Genomic DNA, 22,568 nt, shown 5'->3' with positions numbered 1-22,568 from the left:
CTAATTTATAGCAGCACGCGCACGAAAGAGAGATTATATTTTACAAGACTATCTCGCGCGTATTTTTCCGTTAATGCGCAAAAGCTCTCTTCGCAAAACTAATTTACAAGATACCACGCCGTATTAAAAGTAACTCGGGATCTTCACTACCTCAAAGCGAAGACGCTCCTTTATGCGAGTTTGCGAACGGTGCCATCGCTTCAAAAATTTCATCTAGTTACGGGCGTATCTGTTTTATATTTAACTTCCCTCTATTTATAACTGTGTAAAAGTACCTAGAAACTAATTCACAAAACTAATTAATCTTGCAATTTCAGTAGTATCTCTTTTGCGATAATATGATCATTATAATAATATAATCATTGCGATAAATATATAATTTACTCTTTCGCGTGCTTTGCTAGTCCTATCTATTTACAATAATGTAATCCTCGTATTAATAATAACACGTGCGTACACATATTACACACAGATGCGCAATTACTCCTTTGTTTATTATCATTAATAATATTACGTTATTGTTCAAGTAATATACGTATATCAACGCACGCGAGATAATCGCACAGGAGACGCACACGAGATGCTGCAATGTGATACGTGAGTGTAGCGATCATTTGGAAAATCGAGTGCTGTTAAGATACTTGCTTAAGTAGAGGTATAACGAGCATCCAATTATGTATCTTTCCGATAAAGTACTTTAAAGTATAACATGCCTCTCTCGTTTGTGCTTCAGAAAATATTCGGGATTGGAAAGAACTTTGCTAATTATAAGAGTTCAGGAATACTATTTAAAGAGAGTAATTTTTATAGAATGAACGGAAGAAGAGATCACAAATAAAATATATGTGAAAAAAATTAATTTAGAGTTTATCAAAAATAATACGTGGTAAGAAATATTCTTTTAGGATAATAATTGTAAAAACGCCTCGAATTTTAGGCATTTTGTGTCAATCTCGTCCAAAGCAGTGCGGCAAACTATATCCGTATTGAAATCATTCTTGTGTACGGTTATAAACTGGATTATATTCGTACATTATACAACAACTGTCTACTGGCACTCCCCCGTAAATTGTTCTATCGTTCCGTGATCGGAATTTCGGATCAGAATTCAATCATTCCGCAACACCGGATATATGTGTATATGTATATTTTCCGCTCTTGCACATATATACTGCCATAATCGTCATTTTCAGAAATTGCTGTGTACTTTTTCATGTCTTTTTAGATTTTCTTCGATTTCTATTTTTCTCTTTTTGTAGAATTATATAAAAGAATCTTATAAAAGATAAAACTCGAACCAGTACACTAAAAAAATTGTATTCTTATTTAAAAAATTTTTCACTTATTTTTAGATTACCATTCTAAAATGAGGAGAATCCTCTAAAGATTAATGTCAGATACGCTTACTTTATAAAAATTTAGGCAAAATGGGATTTATTATTTTTACATTAGTAAAAAATACATTATTTTACAGCACTCAGGCAAAGAAAGACTATAAAAACTGTCAAAATCGCTGTCGTTGGCGGAAGTCGCGTTCGGCGTCGCATCGATATCTTCAATTCCACAAGATTAGATCTGACGACGAACCGCAAACGCAAGCTCAGACAATCGCACAGGCCTACCGATCGTGACGATGCACGATCGGAATCCGACGTAAAATTCGACAAGCACAATGGTAACGACAGATGCCGATGAAACGTGGAGCAAATGGGATAGCAGTTTCGCGAGGAGCGTGCTCTTACGAGTCTGCTCTGAACCCGACCCGACCCGACCTGAACCGACCCGATAAAGAGCCCGGGGCAAGCGTTCCTTTGATGCAGTTCCTGAAGAGGTTTTCATGCGCGCAAGCAAAGAGAGAGAAAGTGAGAGAGAGAGAGACGCGGCATATATATGCATATAAATGTGTGTGATGTATGAATTCGTGAGATCTGCTAGGATGAACGGTGGTCAATGGCACGGTAGTAATTTTGGCTTTTCGCAATGCGAGATTTGTAATGAGAATCTTGGCAATTGTAACCGGAACAGCGTGCCAGCGATTAAATCTCCGTCAATTTGCGTATGCATTACATTCGCACTTCTCTTTCCTCTCTTTCTTTCTTTTTCTCCCTTTTCCTCTCTCTCTCTCTTTCTTCTTATTTATTTAAACCTCTATCACCTCATAAGTACAATTTTAGCCAAGTCACGTTTACTGAAAATACAATAGATAATTCAGATTTGAAAGGGCCAAGCAATTTCTTCTGTGATGATTAGTCTGTAGAAGCAAATTGGAAGCAGAAAGAAGGAAAACTCGCAGATCGTCGCGATCCTTTGTATTAAACGCGACTATTTAAATTAGCACTTTCTTGATTTCAACTTACTTCCGTTAATTGCCGAACGCTGGCGATTCTTTTACAGTCTCTCGTTCTCCTTTTTTACAAACTCCGGGTGAACATCATTGGATATACATCGAGAATTCCTCGACGACCGGCTATTATTCCCGCGTAAACCTTATAACTTATAATAATATACTGTTCGACTATTTAAGGGAATCTCTGCGTGAAGAGTAAAGTAGTCGAACAAACTTTGGGACAAGATTTCAGTTCTCATGGAAGTCAATTACGGCGGCAGGCAGAGTAAAAACCACCCCGTACAATCTTGCCTGCCACCGTCCTCTTTTTCTGCTGTTTCTCGCGGCTACCTCTCCCCTTAACAAAGTTTCCTCGCGCGAACACGCTCGCTCTTGTGCGTGGATTTATTCCTTCGTCGCGACCGTTCTCTTATCTCTCACCTCTTACTTGGACGTTGTCACGCCATGTTAGCTGAGGGGAGCTAACTTTTCCATTTCTCGACGAAAGTTCAACGCGGTTATCGTCGACGATCTGCTCCGCCGCGTACACGAAACAGGGGAATTCTATCTGCTCGCGACTGTCGCCGCGAAAATCTGATAACAGTTAGGTTAAAATTCACGGTTGTTTGTCAAAGGAATAAGAACTACGATACGTACATCCATCAAAGACACCTTTAATTAGCTGTTTCTCATTTTATCAGTAAAAACGAAAACCTGTTGATGAATCTATATAAAATTTATTGAAACATTTCTTTTTTAATAAACGAAATAAAAAGAAATGATATAGAGTTTTTGATAAAATTTCAAATTTAGAATTTATTCTCTCGAAAAGAAACAATGTGAATTTGCTTCACGGAGTGAGTCACTTTATTTAGGCCGAGACCGCACCACCATGACTATGCAGCAGGGTCGACAATCGAGCCTGCGAATAATTGATATCGACGGCGCCGGCTTGTCGCGGCCCAATTGTCGGTCGAAACGGTGGATACAAAGAGGTGGAGATAAACTTGCCGAAAGACGTGATATTGCCAACCAGGGCTCTGAGCAACAAGAGGGATATCAACTCTCTCTCCTCTCTCTCTCTCTTTCCTCACCCCCCTCCTCTCTCTCTCTTTCTCTTTATCTCTAGAGCATCACTAAAAACAGTCAAGATTACATAGATTTCGAGTTTATTGAGTATTCAGTGGCTTAAACGCTATTTTAACTAACAAGAAAACCTCGTAAATCTGAAAATTTTGATGAAACTTTACGCACATGTACGGGGAATATAGAGATAAATGTAGAAGTTTATATATTTGCATCCTAAAAACAATTTTAATTGATTATTAAAACGACTTTAATTAATGAAAAACTATAGCTTTTTGTTTTTCTCGATATATCTTTAAGTCTTTAAGATATCAAAAAATGTTTTATACAAAAGTTCCATGATAAGAACATCTCTATTTAATCACATTAATAGTATTTTTTTTAAATCATTGAATATGAGAGATAGTTTCACCCCTTAGAATCATTTTTTAGGGATTAAAATTTCTAAATTTATCTATTTATATCCCTCCTATATCTATGTAAAGTTTTATCAAAATCAGAATTTTCGGGTTTGTGAGATTTTCTTATACTTATAAGTGTTAACTCGAACAACTCTTGAAAATCAGTATTCTTTGTAAGATTTGTTACGAAGCAGTAGAAAACCGTATTTCTTCTCTCCACTTCTTTCTTTTTCTTTTTCTCTGCTATTTTATTCTCTCTTTTTTTTTTTGCCAATTATAGCACGTTGATATAATAGATGCTTTTATAGTGCTCCGGTAGGGACTTAAGCATCTTGCTTTTTTTTAACTAAATGCAGCCGCATTAATTCGCACAATCGAGAAGACTACGAGAGAGACGAGATATTTCGTCTTTCTCTCCGCGTCGCGCGGTATAACTTAATTACGCGGCTTATGCTCGTCGCTTATTTCGGGGATCGAAAGCTTTTTCTTGCTATGTAATTCGGTTACATCTCGGCGGGTTTTGTCGCTATCAAATTGCTTTGTCGCGACTTGCCATGGGCGATGGATGATTCATTTCTTACACACCCGCGTCGCACACATTTCACGCACGAGAAAAAAAAAACGGCTCGAATTATTCGGATATTTCGCAGCGCGAAACTGATATTCAAAGTTTCCACTGCGGTGGTGGTTACCGTGATGGTAACTATAGTGGACGTACAAGCGAATAATCCCGAAAATTTCATCTGAACGACTGCAATAATCTCGCGCCGCAATGTAATTGCAAGTGCATATCTATATGCGCGCATAGGAATGTTCGTAAATTTCATCGGCGGCTTTAAATTACGGTACAGTCAGTTGCGAGTTAATTAATAGAACTTTAAGAGCAACGTATGCTTTTATCGTGTGCTTTCATTACACGCATATGTACAGTTTCTGCTTTATTATTATCGTCATTTTAACAAAACACCTCTAATAATATAATTTATCAATTGAGACTTTATAGATCGATATAACAATTTTGTAGAGTTGCCTAAACTTGCAATTTAGACTTTCGCTTTATTCATAATCTATATTTCTCATTTTAATCGCATATTTATAGAATTTATTATACATAAATAGTATAACAATATCTAAAATTTTCTTTTCCGAAAATATCATTTCATAAAATAAATCTTCGAATAATAGTATATATTCAAAAAAGAATCGAGATTTAATAAATTATGTCATATATGATTTCTCGTTAAAGCGATCGTCAAGTTATTTTGAAAATTTCGATAATCGGAGAAATCCTAGAAAAAGCGAGCGAGAAAGAGAGAGATAAATAAAGAGAAAGAGACCGGCTCTCACTTCACGAAATTCCGTACGTTGATGCAATCACGGACGACCGCTTTTGAAGGACCTCGACCTCGTCTCGAATCTCCATATTCCATTTTAATGGTGCTCTCGAGGTCTCGACAGCTGCACATGCCTATATATATATATATATATATATTTATATATTTCTGGTCGCGGATTTAATTTGGGCACCGATCTAGAAAGTATTTTCCGCACTTCCACCCTTTCCTCTCCTTTTGGCTGTAAGGGTAGATGGTGGGATTCGATTCTGGGATTCGACAAGAATGGCAAAGGATATGCTTGGGCGTAGGACTCTTAAAAATGATTGGGCGCTATAAAAGCGCCCGCCGCACGGTTACCGGCGATATCGTACCGGAGCTGATGGAATAGAATGGATTTTCTACGTGATATAACCGGCGTCCTTACGGATCCTCGACTGGGAAACGAGGAAGAAAGAGAGAGAGAGGAGAGAGAGCAAAAGAGAAAGAAACACAGCCCAGTGTCTTAAGATAAGATTTACATGAGAACATCAATTGGAAATATTTCTGCAGTTTATAACCGGCTTATAGTCGCGAGAGTACGGCAGTTGCGAGTGAGACTCGGGCAATTCCCGGTTATGATGCACAGCGACGTTTCCATCTAGCCGCAGTTTACGTTTTGGATTATAGTTTATGCGTCCTTTTCCTTCCCTTCCCCCTTTCTTCGTTTAAATCTGGATTAAGATCTCAAGCTAGCGCACGCGACGTTCTTTTGTTGCTCGCTGCTTTTTCACAAAGGCTCTGTGAATTCGGTTGGTTGCGTCTTTCATAAGGAAAAAACATTTACACCATTTTCAATGTTCCTTATTCTTAAGAAATAAAGTACATGAATTATATATCAATGTGTATTTATAGTGGAACTTTAAATTTAATCGCTTAAAGACGTCATTCCCAGAGTCTATTAAATAAATGTTTTCAAGTTTCGCGTGTATAATAGGAATCACAACCCTCCCTCATATGTATATAGCAATCAACTTGATGTCATTATACATAATTAAAAAGGTTAAATATTACATTGCAATTCATGAATAGTGCACAGAAAAAATTCTTGAAGAGGATTGTACACTATAAAGTTTATATTAACAGATATTCTTAAGAACATTTTCTAAAACATTCTCTAAAATTAAGAATATATTCTTTGTTATAATAATTTGTTATAATAACAAACGGTCGTATGTTTTTCATGTGGATTGTTTATATGATCGTTTATTGTTGCAGAAAAAATGACTTTAATTTATTCTTTAAAAGAATGAATAAATTTAATAATTGACACAAAAAAAGAAGACTCGAGCGACTTAAGAGAAATGTTTACGAGTAAATAACGTGTAACATAATATCTAATTTAATCATTCAAAACCCTGGTCTCTTGTCTCATACTTGGTTTATATGTAATATATATATGCTTTCTTTATGGTCTTTTCCTTTTCCTGTGTGTTGTAAAATAGTGTATTTTTTTATTAATGTAAAAATAAATCCCATTTCATCTATATAACTTTTACTACTACTACTACTTATATAAATTAGGGATATCTGTTACTAATCTTTAGAAAATTTCCCTCTTAAGGTAAGAGGATTCTTTCGGTACTTATTTTAAAACAGAGTATTCTAAAAATTAGTAAATTCTTCAAATAAAAATACAATTTTTTCAATGACGTGAAGAAGTACTTTTTTGCTCATATTACAAATGCATATATTCCGCGACGTAGCCTGACATTTGACCATTTAGCTAAGCGTGTACAGAACGATAGATCATTTCCGGACGTCATTACAAAATATAAACGCGCGAAGAGAGCGGCAATAGCGAGAATTACTGCGAGCGTTATCGTAGCGTTTACAAAGGAGGGAAAAAAGTACGGCGATTGAAAGTCTCGTGACCCCTCCGATTTTGCACAATCGTCATTTCCGAGAAAGTCGCAAGCTGCAATAATACCGCCTGCATGGTTTCCGCGTGGTAATCCTTACCAACGGATTACAAAGAAACTCACGGAATGCTGAACCCCCTATTCTTTCCGCGGGATTACAGCATCCGTGACGCGACCTACCGTAAATCCATCGCACACGTCGATGTATGTATGTGTGTGTATAAGTGATGTTTATACACATAGATATAGAATGTGTGTGTGTGTGTGTATAAGTGATGAAATCTCCAACGTAGCGGTTACCGCGAGCATTAACCGAGGCCAAGGATCGGCATATTAGCCCCCCGGGATGACCAGAGATGCCCAATTCCGGCGAAAGGTTAAAGCTAGGTGCTAAAGGATGGAACTCTCACATGCAGAACCTAGTCGAACCGAGTCGTTGCATAATCAAAATATGAATATCAAGCAGCCTTTGCGCTTACCTTGCCTTTACACAGCCATCTCTGAAGATTCGAAGTCTGGGTTATCTACCTGCTTGTGATCTCTATATGGATGATCTCGACATTATTATTAAGCGCGTATTTTACATACGCGCGTATATATTAATAGCAAAAGTGTACGCAACCAGCTGAATATGCTATAAATTGTATATTCTCTCCGGAAACGGACAAGTTCTTAGTCAGAAAACGTAAAGCGTTAATATAACCGGTCTTATCTGCTAATCAACTCGCGATCCTCCACCCCCTCGTCTCGCGCAAGTATTTTCTTGCGATAACGCGTCTGACCGAATGTCTCTAGGTATTGCGGCTGTTAAGCGAAATCAGCAGGATCCGCGTATTAGTCCTGAGAGATGCTGGAAAGAGGAAGGAGAAGGGTGGCACGAGCGAGCGGGATAAGCCAGCCAGGTGGCAGTATGGCTGAAACTTCCGCACCTGTATAACGATCTATATGTATGTGTGTATATATTGCCACGGGTCCTCGTTATACGTATTACTGGGGCACGTAGAGTGCAGTTCGGTTTGCAGCAGCACGTTCGCATGCGGCTCACGTGCCCGGATGGATTTTGCATGTTTGACCTGGGGCTACGTCGAACGGGAACAGCGGCAAACGGGCGTCTCGTTTCCGGTTATGGCGCACAGGTGCATCTATAGGAGATGCAGCGTCTTATCGCGAGAATTCGATCCTCTCCCTCTTCGCCCCCTCTTTCTCTCTCTCTCTCTCGCTTTTCGTTCCGGCAAGCTAGTCGCGTAACAACGATCAGACGGACAATTGCCGCGTCGAATGCTCGCTTCATCTAATCACTTCCGCATGACTCACCGGTTGTAGTACACGGGATATTGCACTTATGTGCAACGCGAGCTGCTCCAACGCGGCTTCCCCATAAGGAAAATTTTCCGAGCCACTCCATGGCTGGAGAACGGCTTGTAAATTTTCTCGTAGATATTACGCGCGCACGAAGCTTTCGTAAAGATGGATGGATGAATATCGCCCCATTTCTCTTGATTCATAAATTAAAAAAAATGGAAGTTACGAAAAATGTTACTTGCAAGTTAAGAAAAACAATTCTTCACATGTAAGTACAAAAATATATATATTGCATATTCGGAGATTAATAAATCTCTAAAAAATTTTCACATCTCTTGATGAATGTGTACTATTTTTGAATTTTATTGCCATCCGATTGCCGGAGGCGTAATTATTTCGAAAACATGTTCGCCTACAATCGACGAGCGCGCATTCTCGCCATCGAAAGTGTGTACTCTTCAAATCATACAGTCCGTTGTGTATGTATGTTATGCGACCAAAACGTGGCGAAATTGGCACGCATGCACATAAATGTTATGCAGCAATGCTCGTTTGTGCTCCTGAAACGATCGCGATTACAAATGCACTAGTCGCAACACGCAACAGTCGCACATCGTTTTTTTCGTTCGTTCGTTTACCTGTGAAATTTTAATTCACCTTTCAATCAATGCGCAGCGTTTTTTTTTTCTCAAGCAATATCACAACATTATAAAGCTGTTGAAAACATTTGTGGATTGAATAGTGTCGTGATTGAAAACTCTGTTTCAGCAAACGGCGATATTGCGCCGTTTGATGATTTTTTATATGACCGTCGGAAAAATTGCGTGATGCAGAATATACAGAATGTCTGATAATAATCGCCGCTAACTTTTCGTATGCAAATAGAGCGGGTTAAAACGGTAGAAAAGTCTCCTACCGTTTTACTATCTTCGCAATAATTAATGAGAGATTAATTAAAACAGATCGATCAATTATTGCAAAGATCGCAAAACAGTAGGGACCTTTTTATTCGGTTTAACCCGTTTTATGAGAAATAGTACAATTATTATCAAACACTCTGTTATAAAACTTTTGTTTTTTAAATTATATTATTAAAGTTTGATTAAATTATTTTTAAGATTAATTATAAAAAAATCAAAACTATAAGAGTAACTAATAATTATACTAATAGTTGAAGAATGAACAATATGTAACACACATAATAAAATAATAGATAAAATTATATATAAATTGTAGTGCAAGCTCCAAACATCCTAGTTTTTTTAACGAAAATTTCAATGGATAAATATTAGAAATAATTTTTTAAAACACGTGTGTAGCAATGTATAATTATAGCAACTAAGTCAATATAATAGTTAACGATATCTATCCGCATATAAATTATTCATATGCGCTTAGTATCGCGTACAAATTACGAAACGCAACTAGGGGTTGCGTTGCAATCATGATTGCAGCAGCGATTGCGTTTGTTGTCGCTGCGGCCCCTCTCAATTTTCAATTTGGATATAGTATTCAAAACCCGACATTAATAAATCCAGATTACGAACGATGAACGAACTAACTGGGATTTATAAATTTAATGCTGCTGGAAACATATATCGATATTAGACTTATAAATTCGCCATTTAATACCAATACATACGCAAATAGCGAGATAATTCTAATCTGTCACGCAATAGTCATTAATAAGCTGTCACAATGAGAACTATAAAATGGCGTCTATATTTCGTTCGATGAAAATTTTTCAGTCACTATCGTAAACATCATTGAACTATTATAAATCATAATGTTTTTTCGTAAGTTTTTATACGCAATACTTTTCTTTTCGAATTACGTTTACTTAATTTATTTGAATATTCAGATCCATATCAGGTAATTTTAATTTGCAAATTTACGTTAATTTGTTATGAATCGTATGTACAAAGCCGATATTAAAGAGATAGACCGTCGAATATTTGAGTATCGTTACATAAACCAGCAAAGCAAAGTTATAATATTTATAAAGGAAAACGATTCCTATATTAAGCAACGAGAAATGTTCAAATCATGAGCAAATTCCGTCATGGTTTATTTGGTAAATTAGAAAAGCACGCGTCGAGGAAGAGAGCGATCGGCGTTTTCCACAAATTCGTTCCGGAAATGCATAAACTCACGCATGCGCGGATGGCCTATCATCGTGTCGACTTATAATTAAAAAGTTAAATTGAAATTGCTTTCGTAACCGTTCGCACGCGCGTCCCGACTCTCTAGCGTATTAAATTGGAACTTTCTCCTATAATACGCGCATCGGGAATGCGCCGTGCGATGTTGTCGCCGGTAGTGAAAAAGAATCCGAGATGTCAAAGCCCTAGCTATCAATGCGGTGCAGCAGCAATTACTTACGCGTTGCAACGCGCTCGTGTCATTAGTCGCGCGTTTGCGTTCAATTTTCAGCGTCCATTAATTTTTCAAGTGCACGTATACGTGCGTAAATAGCGCGCATACGCAGGAATAATAATAGTAAAAAAATGTTTTTCCGCGATAAAATATATGTGTGTTCTGTGAGAGAATTTAATGTATAATAATACATATATATTTTATAAGAGAATTTTTTGTACGAAAGTGCCAAATTTTTCACAGTAAAATGGCAAAATCTATTTCGTACAAGTTCGAGCAGAGTGATGAAGAAAAATGAGAAGCGAAAATAGGAAAGAGGCTGAAAATGCCAGTATTGCATTTGTTTGGATTTTTCTTTGAAACTGCTTTACACAGCGTTGTCGAAGTTGCCGCAGATATATGGTTCAGAATGTCAGAAAAATCCCTTTAGCATTAGTCGAGAATATGCTATATTTAACGTTGGAAAAGTTTTCAAAATATAAATTATTGAGATTATTGTTCGATAAATGTAAAAAAAAAATGTAAATATAACGAAGCACTGAAAATACCTATATATATTTTCATTATTTTATTCCTTTGTGATACCTTAGTCAAGATTGAATATCGAAATAAACAAATCGAAAAATAATCGGTGTCGAATAGAAGGCAAGCGAATTGAATATTCGAGACTCGCAGATCTCGAAGAAAATACTCCTTCTGTCATTGTTAGGGAAAAAAGTGCGTTGTGCTTCCGATGTAATTTGTTTCGCGTTGTCACGACTTTTCTGAGCTGCGACGTTTCTCGCAGAGCTGGATTCGCACTTTCGCAGGCTGATTTTTATTTCAAAGCTCGAGGTGATCGCTTGTACAGTGCGGTACGACGTCGCGTTTATTATTTAAACAGTCGCACATCCCGGAAACAAGTCGCTCAAAAACAGGATTTCGCGGGAATAGAGGAAGCGAAAAAGTTTCACTTTGTATGAAACTTCGCTATATGTCAGCTTGTGATTTTTTTATACAACAAAAAATACGATAACCCGACAAGAGATCGAAATATGTACGGTGCTGCGTTCTACCAATTGTCACAGACTAACGGGAAAAAAACGCATTTTCGCGAAAGCGATTCGATTCCGAATGCGATTCGTAATGGAAATTTGAGCGTGTTCGCGATCGTCAGTGATGTTTATCGGGGTCCAAGAGGGTTTCGCAAAACGATGTAAAAGCGGGTTAAGCAGATATCCAGCGGCAGTAAATACGAAGTCCCCGAATACAACAGGGGATTGGCGCTTCCCGAATGGCGCGCAAAAGCAATTAAGCATCCAGTGTGTAATTTCGTGAAATTATCCGTTGTCCGGCGGTGTGCTAACACACAATCCAACGATATTATAATATATCTCTTTGATGAGACAAAGGCGAAGGGTATTTTCTCGATGACACCTGAATAAGAAAAAAAAGGAAGGAAGAGAGAGAGTGTGTGTGTGTCGCATATGAACATAAACAGAGAGAAGAAGATAAATCGCTGGCGCAATACATCATGCGTCAAAGGTGAGCGCAATGTTTCTTCGCATCGAAACAGGACGAGAAAACTCGTCACTCTACGGTCGGTACGCGAGTCGAGAAAATAAACTCACGCGCGCTTGGCTCTCTTCCCTTTTCTGGCTGCTATCTGTGACGTGATGCGACTGCGACCACACGGGGTCGGTGGCTTTTCTAACACGAATTCCTCATAGAGGGTTCGCAGCGAGGGAAAATAAACGAATTTTACAGTCGAACGATCAAATTTCGCGTTTATCCTGCCGCGGATTCGCCGTCACAGCTGCGCGGTCCGAAACGATGATTCTCGTTCTGTAATCAAGATGCACTCTGTTAATGACTTACGCGTTCTCATAGCGTCACACACGGTGTGGCATTCTTTTTTTTTTATTATTCCCTCGCGGTGCTGTATGTTATTATATCAGTCGTAATTGGAAACTTTAGAGGATTCGCATTTTGCCCGTTTCCCGTCTACTCTCGAATCCTGTCAAATTCTTTCAGAGAGTTTCTCGCTCAACGTTATTGTTGTTTTCGTAGCTGATAAAATTACTTCACGTTGACATATGCACATTGAAATGGTAATATTTCTCTGTGTTTTTATACACACGTTATACAGGACGATCTCTCTAATTTTTCAATTTTATTTATTAAACAAGGAAATAACTTGAATAAAATAGCTACTATCATTGTCGGCGCATTCCAATTCGTTTCCATTACATCAATATTTTCCACGCGCGCCGTTTCACACGCGCGCTTACCTAATTTTCCGAAGAGCTCGGCAACACCGGTAAATTATTGGTGCGGCAAGAGTCTCCCCGCGGAACGGGGGATGCATAAATGGATTTCAATTAATGCGTTGCTTCTCTCTCCGGGCGTAACTTTATTGGACGGAACGTCTCAAGTGCGCGTATACGGCTTGCACTGCGAAGCTAGAGTATAGTAGCTCTCGTCGTCCCGGAAGACGGGGGCGGTCGCGAAAACCATCACTTACTGTCGCACTCCCACGACGACGTTGCATCCTGAATACTTAAAAAGAGTCGCGGACCTCTTTTGAATTGTAAAGCAAACCAAAGCAATACTACCGAACATCCAGCCCAGCTCTCGGGAGCCACTCTCGGACTTTTGTTCGCTTTCTCTCTCTCATATTTCCGCCTCTTCCTCGCACCCGCCGGGCGAAATCGCATCGCGAAATCCGACTTCGCTACACGACAGCGGTCATATATATTGTCTGCAAAATGCATTTGTGTTCTTGCGTTAAGCAGAACAGCCAGATCATCTCCATTGACGTCGGCGAATAAAACATACGCCCCCCTAGTCGGAAAGAGTAATGTCGCGACTATTATGTCGCCATAACGGAAACTAGCTTTAGCCGAGGAGAAGCTTTCGCTGAGCTTTCGGTGTATTGTATCATCGTAACATAATAGTGTAAAGTGGAACGTGTGAATTATTGCAGGAGATTTATATATATATATATATATATATATATATATATGATATTTTCTAGTCCAAAAGAGGTATAAAGGTTTCTTCCTCCCCTGTCATTAAGTTAAGCAATATTAAATTACTCGCTGTAAAGTTTCCCGACGAGTATTCCCACTTGGTGTCGATCGTGAAAGTGAATTAAGTTAATCGAGAAAGTAACATCCTCCATCTAATTACGCAAAATCGCTCGTCTCGCGCGTGCGACGAAGCGATAAAAAAAAAATATCGTGTCTCCGCGTACGTTTAGGGGAAGGAGTTAACCATCACGGCTTAATTGCATCTGCATTTTTAAGCAGGGGCTCTTACTTATCGCTTTACGGATCACCTTGGCCGTTTTACTGCGCAGGAAGGGAGAGTAGAGGGTGCGTCATGCGCCTCTCTAGAGACGAGCGTTGCACCGTGAAAGGGGAATGCAGGGAATGAGGGACAAAAAAATAAGATGAGAGACCCTGTACAAGCGAGAAAATATGCAGTCTTGAACACGCACGTAAATACACACAGGCACACAATACATTCAACACACACACACATAGAAGTACTAACTGCTTTATGAAATTACGTGCCCCCGCACCGTCGTCTAAGAGAACACCAAGATAGTTTTCTTCCAGTGCAACAGTGCCCGGAATTTTCGAGACGTCGGCTTTTGTCAACTTTTAAAAAGACACTCTTTACCGGCAGCGATCTGGAGAATCTTGACAGGCGAACGCCCGTAATGCCTCTGAAGACAGGCTTGTAATTTCCTTATACGATCAAGTTCTTATACGATCAAGTTCTTATCTTACAAGAAAACATATGCAAGTGTTTCTCTCTGATTTTAGTAGGCTTTAGATATTATAAAACAGCTCAAAATAGGAGACACGTATTTTTTTATAAGTATATTCTTGCATATATTTAGAGATTGAAAAAAAATTTTTAAAGATAACTCGATATACATATATAATTTCGAGCGAATATCGTCAAAATTATGAGATATCTAGAAAAATGTTTCAGACAAAAGTTTATGATTCTTATAATGTTATTTATAACTCTACACATTTAGATTTATCGAGAATGATATCTTTCATAATACCTTTTCTCCCACATTAATAATAATTTTACTAATTTTGATTTTTTTTTAACGATAGAAATCTTATAATGTGTAATGTCAAAATCATCCATAACATTGGTAACATTGTTACAAAATCTTATTTTTGAGAAATAAATTTCTTAAACACTATTATATGCACTGCATAATGTACGCCACTTATGCCACACAGTATTTGACAATAACTTATTCTATTTCATATTTTATATAATTGTGTACAGCATTATACACATCATAATATATTATATATTATATAATATATAGATAATTTTTGAATATAAACGATAATTATATACGCAACATTATTTTTATTTAAAATATTTTAATATATATAGAGAAAATGCAGATTTTGCTGCCAAAAAAACTTTTGAAAAAATAATTAAATATAAATCATATTCAATGTAAACAAGATCATTAAAATAAAAAATACACATGAAATGAATAAATATAAATATATTTTTATGTTTCTCAATACTTGTAAAATATCAAATTTATAATTCTATATATATTCTCTTTATGCATACATTGAAATTTTTTAAATAAAAATAATGTTGCACAAAATGCATAATTACTCTTTATATCTAAATTATTATTTTACGTAAATATATTGCATATTTTATATGTAATATATACATACATATATGCAGTTTGATGCAATATGGAAAATGTAATAAGTTATTATAAAATATTGACACGACATAAACGCGATACAGATGTAACGCATATAGCATAATGTTATCATAGTATAATGTTATCGTGAATAAATTTAGCGTTATAAATGCTATTTAATTTTTATAATATTATAAAAAAATACGTAACATTAATAAAAAATAGGATGTTTTGAAAATATCACATTATTATGATTTTGATGATATTAGCTCCAAATTATATACCGACTTATCTTCTATCTAGGAATTTTTTCAACTTCTAAACATATAAGAACGCATTTATAAAAAAAATCTTTTAATTTAAATTGTTCTAACATATCCAAAACTCATTACAATTGCAGAAGAATACTTCCATATGTTTCCTTGTTAAAAATTTACATTTAAAAATTTTACATAAATTTTATTTAATATAGTTCATGATATGTATACAAATTCAGATATGAAAAGGCCTAGTAAAAGCCAGGCACAGATATTAGATGCAAACAAAATTATTTTTAAATTCTTTCATAATAATTTTGTTGCACCTAATATCTATACCTGGCTCTTACTAGCCCTTTCATACTTGAATTTGTATTTATATATCAAAGCCTTTTCTATTTATTATTTTAATGTTATGTGTTGCAATATTTGTGCAACATAATCTGATAAGTATAGGATATAAGAAAAGCTTAAACTCTCTTTAAGAATTCGAAATGTCACGCTCCCTATTTGTTACACATAATTAATTAAAGATTAAATTAGCCGCGAATATTCAACCATTATTATTATCGCGCAATACAACAGTCAATAATGCAAATGTTATTTGGTTTTCATTTTGTTAATTAAATGCGTCGAGTGTGCGCATTCTCGAACCGCGAATGGAATGTTTAATTGCAAGTTAATGATAATGAGAAGAGGGAGGGGAAAATATGTTACATAAAATAATGAGTTACGTAGGAGGATGCAAAGTAGTTAACGAAACGCCTTTGAACTCGATGTCGAAATGAGGGTTTCACTTACAGTAAATGATTCTTAAATACTTTTCTCGCGTTCTGTTTTAATCAATGTCAAAGTCGATCCTAGTCGTGTTGATAGCTCGATCGAACTCGAGCCAAGACTCTAACTGATTAATTCCGTTATTGGATACTCAACTTCTTCGATCCTTATTCTCGAAATATTTATTGTTATCCCTGCTATTGTTAGAATTATTCGTTTCATCTCGATTGAGATATAAGAATTTTGTAAAAAAAATTATTTTGGATATTTTAGCTATAACAATCTTTTTACAAAGATGGAAAAAGTAATATTTTTTATTTTATATCGTAAAATAAATTTTATCATAAAAATATATGCTTTAATGCGCGGAGCGATTATTGAAATTTTGCGTTTGACCAAGAGAAGTAATTTAAAATTCATATTTTAAAATATTCAAGGCACCAAGGAAACATATGCTCATAAACGCAAATATGTTTTGCGTTTCCGCGCGCGGACAAATTAACTCAGACATCTGACTAAATATATACAAGCGCATTCATGAAGCTGGATATCCGTGTAACATTTAATTAAATCGTCAATTCATGTGTTTCTGTTACATTCAACGCTTGTAAAGCGTGTCGATTAATTGATAATGATATATTCCTAGTTACAGACCGATGCACACGGTCGGCATAAATCAAACAAAGTTTTGGAAACTTTACGTCTCAGAAGTTGAGGGTGTGAGAATCTAACTGAGAAACTTCACGTAGGTGGGTAATCGTTGTAACGCGAGAACAGCTGACTTGGTGTCATTACCGTTCAACGTGCTTAATCAAGTTTTCCTCCAACGAAAAAGCATTTCTCTTACTCTCGATCCTCGTCGATTTTGTTTTAACGAAGATCGGTATGTATAACGCTATATAAAAAAAGGGAAGTAATATGTACGCGTTTCCGTTCAATTTCAACTGAAATTGGCTTCGTTCAACAATTTCAATAAACTGGACATGAAAGTTTCCTAAAAATTGACCCGACCATAGATTGAATTGTTCATGCGTATGAGCAAACAGGTTAACAAACAATGTGTGATTTTCGCGATTGTTTGTTGGCGAGCGTGCATAAAAATTGAAAAAGTTGTTCTTTGTATACACACGAGTGGTAAACGCAAACTCTCTCCTATTAAATTTCTTTCACCAGCGGCCACTTTTACGGAGTGTAAATACTCGCGTTCGTTTTGCGGAAATCAGACGAAATTCGAGCCACCTTGAAATCACTTCGTTGAAAGAATTCGAGGCAAAATGCGCGTCTGGTTTTGTTTCTCGCGATTGCTGCGAGGAAATACGATACAAGCGAGAGAAATTGTATTTTTTCAATGTTACAGTGTTATGTCGCAAATTTTTGTGTATCTTTCACGAAAATTTCTTTTATCCTTCTCTAGCAGAGCCGATTGCTTTCAATGCCGTTTTTCAAAAATTACGGATGCGGATTGTTCATTTGGCGTTATGAGATGATATTGTTACAACAATGTATATGATTATCTAATATTGCTATTTATAGTGCAGTGCAATGTTTATCACATATTAGATACACCTTCATTATCGCTATAAAAATGTTATAAAATAAACAATTTTTCACTCACCGATACGTACAATAGTGGAGTTGTACACGGCACACATTGATCTGAAAACAAAATAATCTTATTATTTTACATTATAACACAATATAAATATAAATATGTAAGCTAGAATATTTAATGAGCAAATTTTCGCTTTATTAATATTTTTTGACAGAAATCAGCTGATTAGAGCGTTAATTTGCGAATTAATTTTTAAAATAATAATATGTTTTAAATAATATGTTATAATACTTTAAACTCGATTAATATTTTTGACAGTCAGCTGATTTCTGTCAAATAATATTAATCGAGAATAAGATATTATAACATATTGTTTACAACATATTACTATTTAAATTTTTTAACGTATTATTATTTTAAAATTTAATTAGCAAATTAATGCTTTAATCAACTAATTTCTGTGAAAAAATATTAATCGAGTTATATTATTTTTTAAAAGATATCATTTTTTTAAACATAAAACTGAATGGCGCTTGTGTTGTTCTAGTACAGTAAAAAGTAGTTTTAAAAAATTCTATTTCGTCTATATTTTTATAAATTATAAATATGATACTGATCATCATTAGAAGATTCCTCTCTGCTTAAGGTAAGAGGATCATTTTGAAGTCTATTTTAGAACAGGATATAATAAATAATAATAAGAAGAAAATTCTTAAAATAAAAATACAATTTTTTCAGTGCGGGATTCCAAAATGTATCTATCTCATTAAATGCATAAATATATATTTAAAGTTAAAGTTATTAAGTTACCAATTAAAGTCACTAGTTATAAAGTTTATTTTTTTATTTTTTATCTCGATGCATCCAAGAAAAAGATATGATCGTTTCAAACAGACGCGTGTACTTTCCCGGAGGAAAACTTCAAATTGCTCAAAGTAGAACTATGAACAAAAGCAAGCGCGAGAGAGATGTAGTTATGCCCTGTATAAACAGAGTGAATGATCTTCGTTAAGGCCCGTGTTCCATACAGAAAGATTTCGAAAGTACATATTGGAACCTATCAAACGACGCTGTTCGGATAATGTCGAACAAGAGCGAACTCTGGGGTTACCACAGTTCCGTTCTCCATTCCAATCTCCGCGATTCAGCCGGAAAACGCGATGCAGGTGGGATTAATAGCTCGCCGCGCTTTTCCAATCCGCAAACTGCCGGTGTGATAGCGAATTCCTTCGTCCGAACACCAATACCATTTCAGAGCTGCCAATGGTTTTCGATCGCCGCGATCGTGATAATGTACTCATCGTCTCCCTTGAATTCCGCAGTTCCGCCCGTCCGCGGTAATTCGTTATCGCGCGATTAGCGCGAGCATGCGAGTTTAATTTGAGCTAAGCCGAAGGAAAAGTTTGTGCCGAGCTAATGAAGACCGATTGCTGCGGACGAGGCAGCTCCGACGGCGAGAGGTGGGCTTTTATCACCTTCTCTATCCCTGTCGTCCTTTCTTCCCTGTGTGTGTGTGTGTGTGTGTTCCTCCATCTTCCTGCCCCCCTCTATATAATTGGATTAGAGAAAATAATTCCCGGTTTCGTTCCATTTCGCGTGATAACGCGTTTCGGGGCGAGCATATGCTAATTTTTGCTAATGGAGGTGCGCCAGACGCGCTAAATCAGCGCTTCTTTAATTCATCTCCTATCGCGCCGTTGGGGTCGCGGAAGGAACACATCATCGCGCTGCTGCTTGACCATGTCTCCTCTTCGCTTATATCTGCTGAGCATGCTATCCGCTGGCCGTACGTAATCGAAACGATGAATTTTCGATAATGGCGAGAACACACAAGTTTCTCTCACCGAGTATTAAATCACACGGAGAAATTCTTAGCCATTATACGTATATACACAAAGTGTCTCCTTTTAATTAATATAGTCAAATATCTATAAAATTATAGCTGCTGTGTGTGTAACGCAAACATTTTTCATACAAAAATTAAAAAGTTTTAAAGGGAAAAAAGTTGATAATCTTGAATTTTAAGTAGGTTATTTTATATCTTGGATATATATCTTAATATTTATTAATTAATTATATATCCAAATAACAGATTCATGTATTTCAACGTATATATGAATGAATATCTTCTGTTATAAAAAATATACATGTGTTACAATAATAAAACAATGATATATACATAAAGTACGTTGTACGAGAGAAAAAAAAAAGAGAGAAAGAGATGATTGTTTTGAGCGGGAAACAAGATTTTTTCCCCGTTTGTTTGCTTTCGTGAAACGAAATCGTAAATAAATATCGTCCCTTCTGAAGTGGACACGGGAATAAACGTCGGATTTTAGTTATCTCACACACTGCGGGCGGGACAGCTTTCTCGTGTACCAACAGTACGGCGTTTCTAGAGCTAAATCGGCATTCCTATCGACGTTTAATTTCCCGTGATCCGGTGGAAAACGTAAATTCGCGGAAAATGTCGAGGTGCCACGTGTGCTATGATACGTGAGACAATCGCAACATGTTGTAGCTCATTTAATTTGCCGTGTTCTCTCTTATCGCAAAATCGAGAACGTAAACGCATCATAATAATATATTCGAAGAAAGCTTCCTAATTTACCGTTGGTGACTCTTCGACTGCAAGAAATCGATTACTCAACATTGCGAGCGCGAAGAAACTGTTTGTCGATCGATCGTATACGCGAGCAGTTGTGAAAAAAGCTATTTACCGGCAATAAGAAACCTATTCTTGAACAAATTTGCGTAATGGAAACTTTCATCTATGAAAATTTTACTTTTTAATTGATAAAACTAAGTCTTTATATTAAGAGAATACAAAGTTAAAAATTGTTTGAAGAATGAACGTTTGCTCTTTTAGTTATTTCAAGACTTCTCTCAATATACTTTAATACTATAATTAAAATAGTTTGTTAATTAAGTTGCCGATAAAACGGTTCTTCCATGAGGAAAAACCACGTGCAACGTTATGTGAAGCATAATGCTGTTGTTAGACACCTTTCTGAAACAGCTCGCTTAGCTGCAGCCGTTTCTAATTATTCTCCAACCTCTTTTTGGAGCATGAACACGGAATGTCATAATAAACACTTGATACATTGTTAGGATATTTTGATTTTCTTGAAATTTCAAATTAACTCACCGCCGACGAGTTTTATTATATGCGACTTTTATTCAGCAACGACATGAGATAAACTATTATGTTTTTCCTTTTAAATCGCGTTTATAACGCCCCTGTTATAACGCGTGAAAGAAAAGGGTAAACCGTCGTTAGTAGATGCTAAGAAGCCTCGTTAATCCCGCGATTAACGCCGGGATACACCGTTCGTTCAAACTTAATTCCGACATGATAGAATCGTGTATGAAACTGTCGTCGAAAATACAATATTTAATTAACTACCTATCAAGTACCTATTTTTGGCACGAGAAGCAATATCAGAACACAGAACACGCGATATCGATTTTAGTGCTAGTCTTCTCTCGAAGCACCGACCCAACCGCCATAATGCGATCGCAACCGTTCTAAACACACACACACACACACACACACACACACACACATACAAAATATATATATATGTGCGAATTTTCAATCTAAATTTAGCTCTCTGTTGTTTGATGCTTTGTTATTCGAAGAGATGTAACTTTCGCAACATTATATGTACATTTAGCATGTTTTAAAAATATTTGCTGCTTATGTACTTTTTTTCAAAGAAAACGTGTTTTTTCATTTAAGTTGATTATATTTATGAGATTTTATTTTTAATGCGCGATTTCAATATTATAGATTTAGAGAAATAAATATAATATATATGTCATAACAATTTTGGGGCATATGCCAGAGCAAAATTGATCAGTCAGGCTGCATATTGCAAAACATTGATCGCGATACATTAATGTCCGCTCGTGCATATATCTTTTTCGTCGAATAAGAGAATCTATTCTTCATGGTGACAAAAAATTCAAGTCGAAACTCGCGTTTCGGACGTGATTTTCGCGGACGTCGTAAAACCGTAACTGCGCGTAAACAGGTATTGTCTTGGCAAACGAAAGGGGGAATCTTCCTTCAGCTGGTTACGGATGGATTACACGGAGCCGCAGAGTATATACGCGTTTTTCTATACCTCTCGTAATGGGGTCCATTTCAGCTCGAAGGGTGGCATTCGCAGGTCGATGCGACGCGACGTTGGGAAGCCGGCAGTAGAAGAGGCTCGGGGTGGCAAAATATTTGAGCATACGCTACAAATGTTTGCCCTCGTCCTCGACATCGCGTAATAAAGCGGCAAAGCTCTTTTCCGATAATGCCCATCTCCCTTTCCGTCCGACTTCTCTCTCTCTCTCGAACCTTCCTTCTCTTCACTCACGACCCTTCGAGAACTACCCCTTACGGCGTCGTCATTGCCGGTGCCGACAACCTTTCCTAAGGTGTCTCCATCGAGAAGCTGAAGCGGATAATGCGGATAAATTGTGCCGCGTGGAACTACGCACAATATTTTACGTCTCGAGAATACAATTTGTTATGTCAATTTTTATATGCAAAGTCGCAAGTTTGCGCAGCGTCTG

At 36.7% G+C, this 22,568-nt stretch overlaps 1 long non-coding RNA gene across 1 annotated transcript in view; it reads right to left on the bottom strand.

The window, feature by feature from the left end:
* The window catches only part of LOC145938104 (uncharacterized), a 71,411-nt gene that overhangs the window by 8,991 nt on the left and 39,852 nt on the right, over positions 1-22,568 (bottom strand). The window contains exon 3 of the long non-coding RNA XR_014425677.1: positions 18,063-18,103. This is a non-coding gene — a long non-coding RNA (uncharacterized LOC145938104). The remainder of the gene's footprint in view (positions 1-18,062; positions 18,104-22,568) is intronic.

This window comes from Prenolepis imparis, unplaced genomic scaffold (assembly GCF_030444845.1).
Source record: "Prenolepis imparis isolate NDT839.2.m4 unplaced genomic scaffold, iyPreImpa1.0 SCAF_7, whole genome shotgun sequence".
Classification (NCBI taxonomy): domain Eukaryota; kingdom Metazoa; phylum Arthropoda; class Insecta; order Hymenoptera; family Formicidae; genus Prenolepis; species Prenolepis imparis.
The sequence above is the reverse complement of the archived record's forward strand: the minus strand, read 5'-3'. Positions and strand labels throughout refer to the sequence as shown.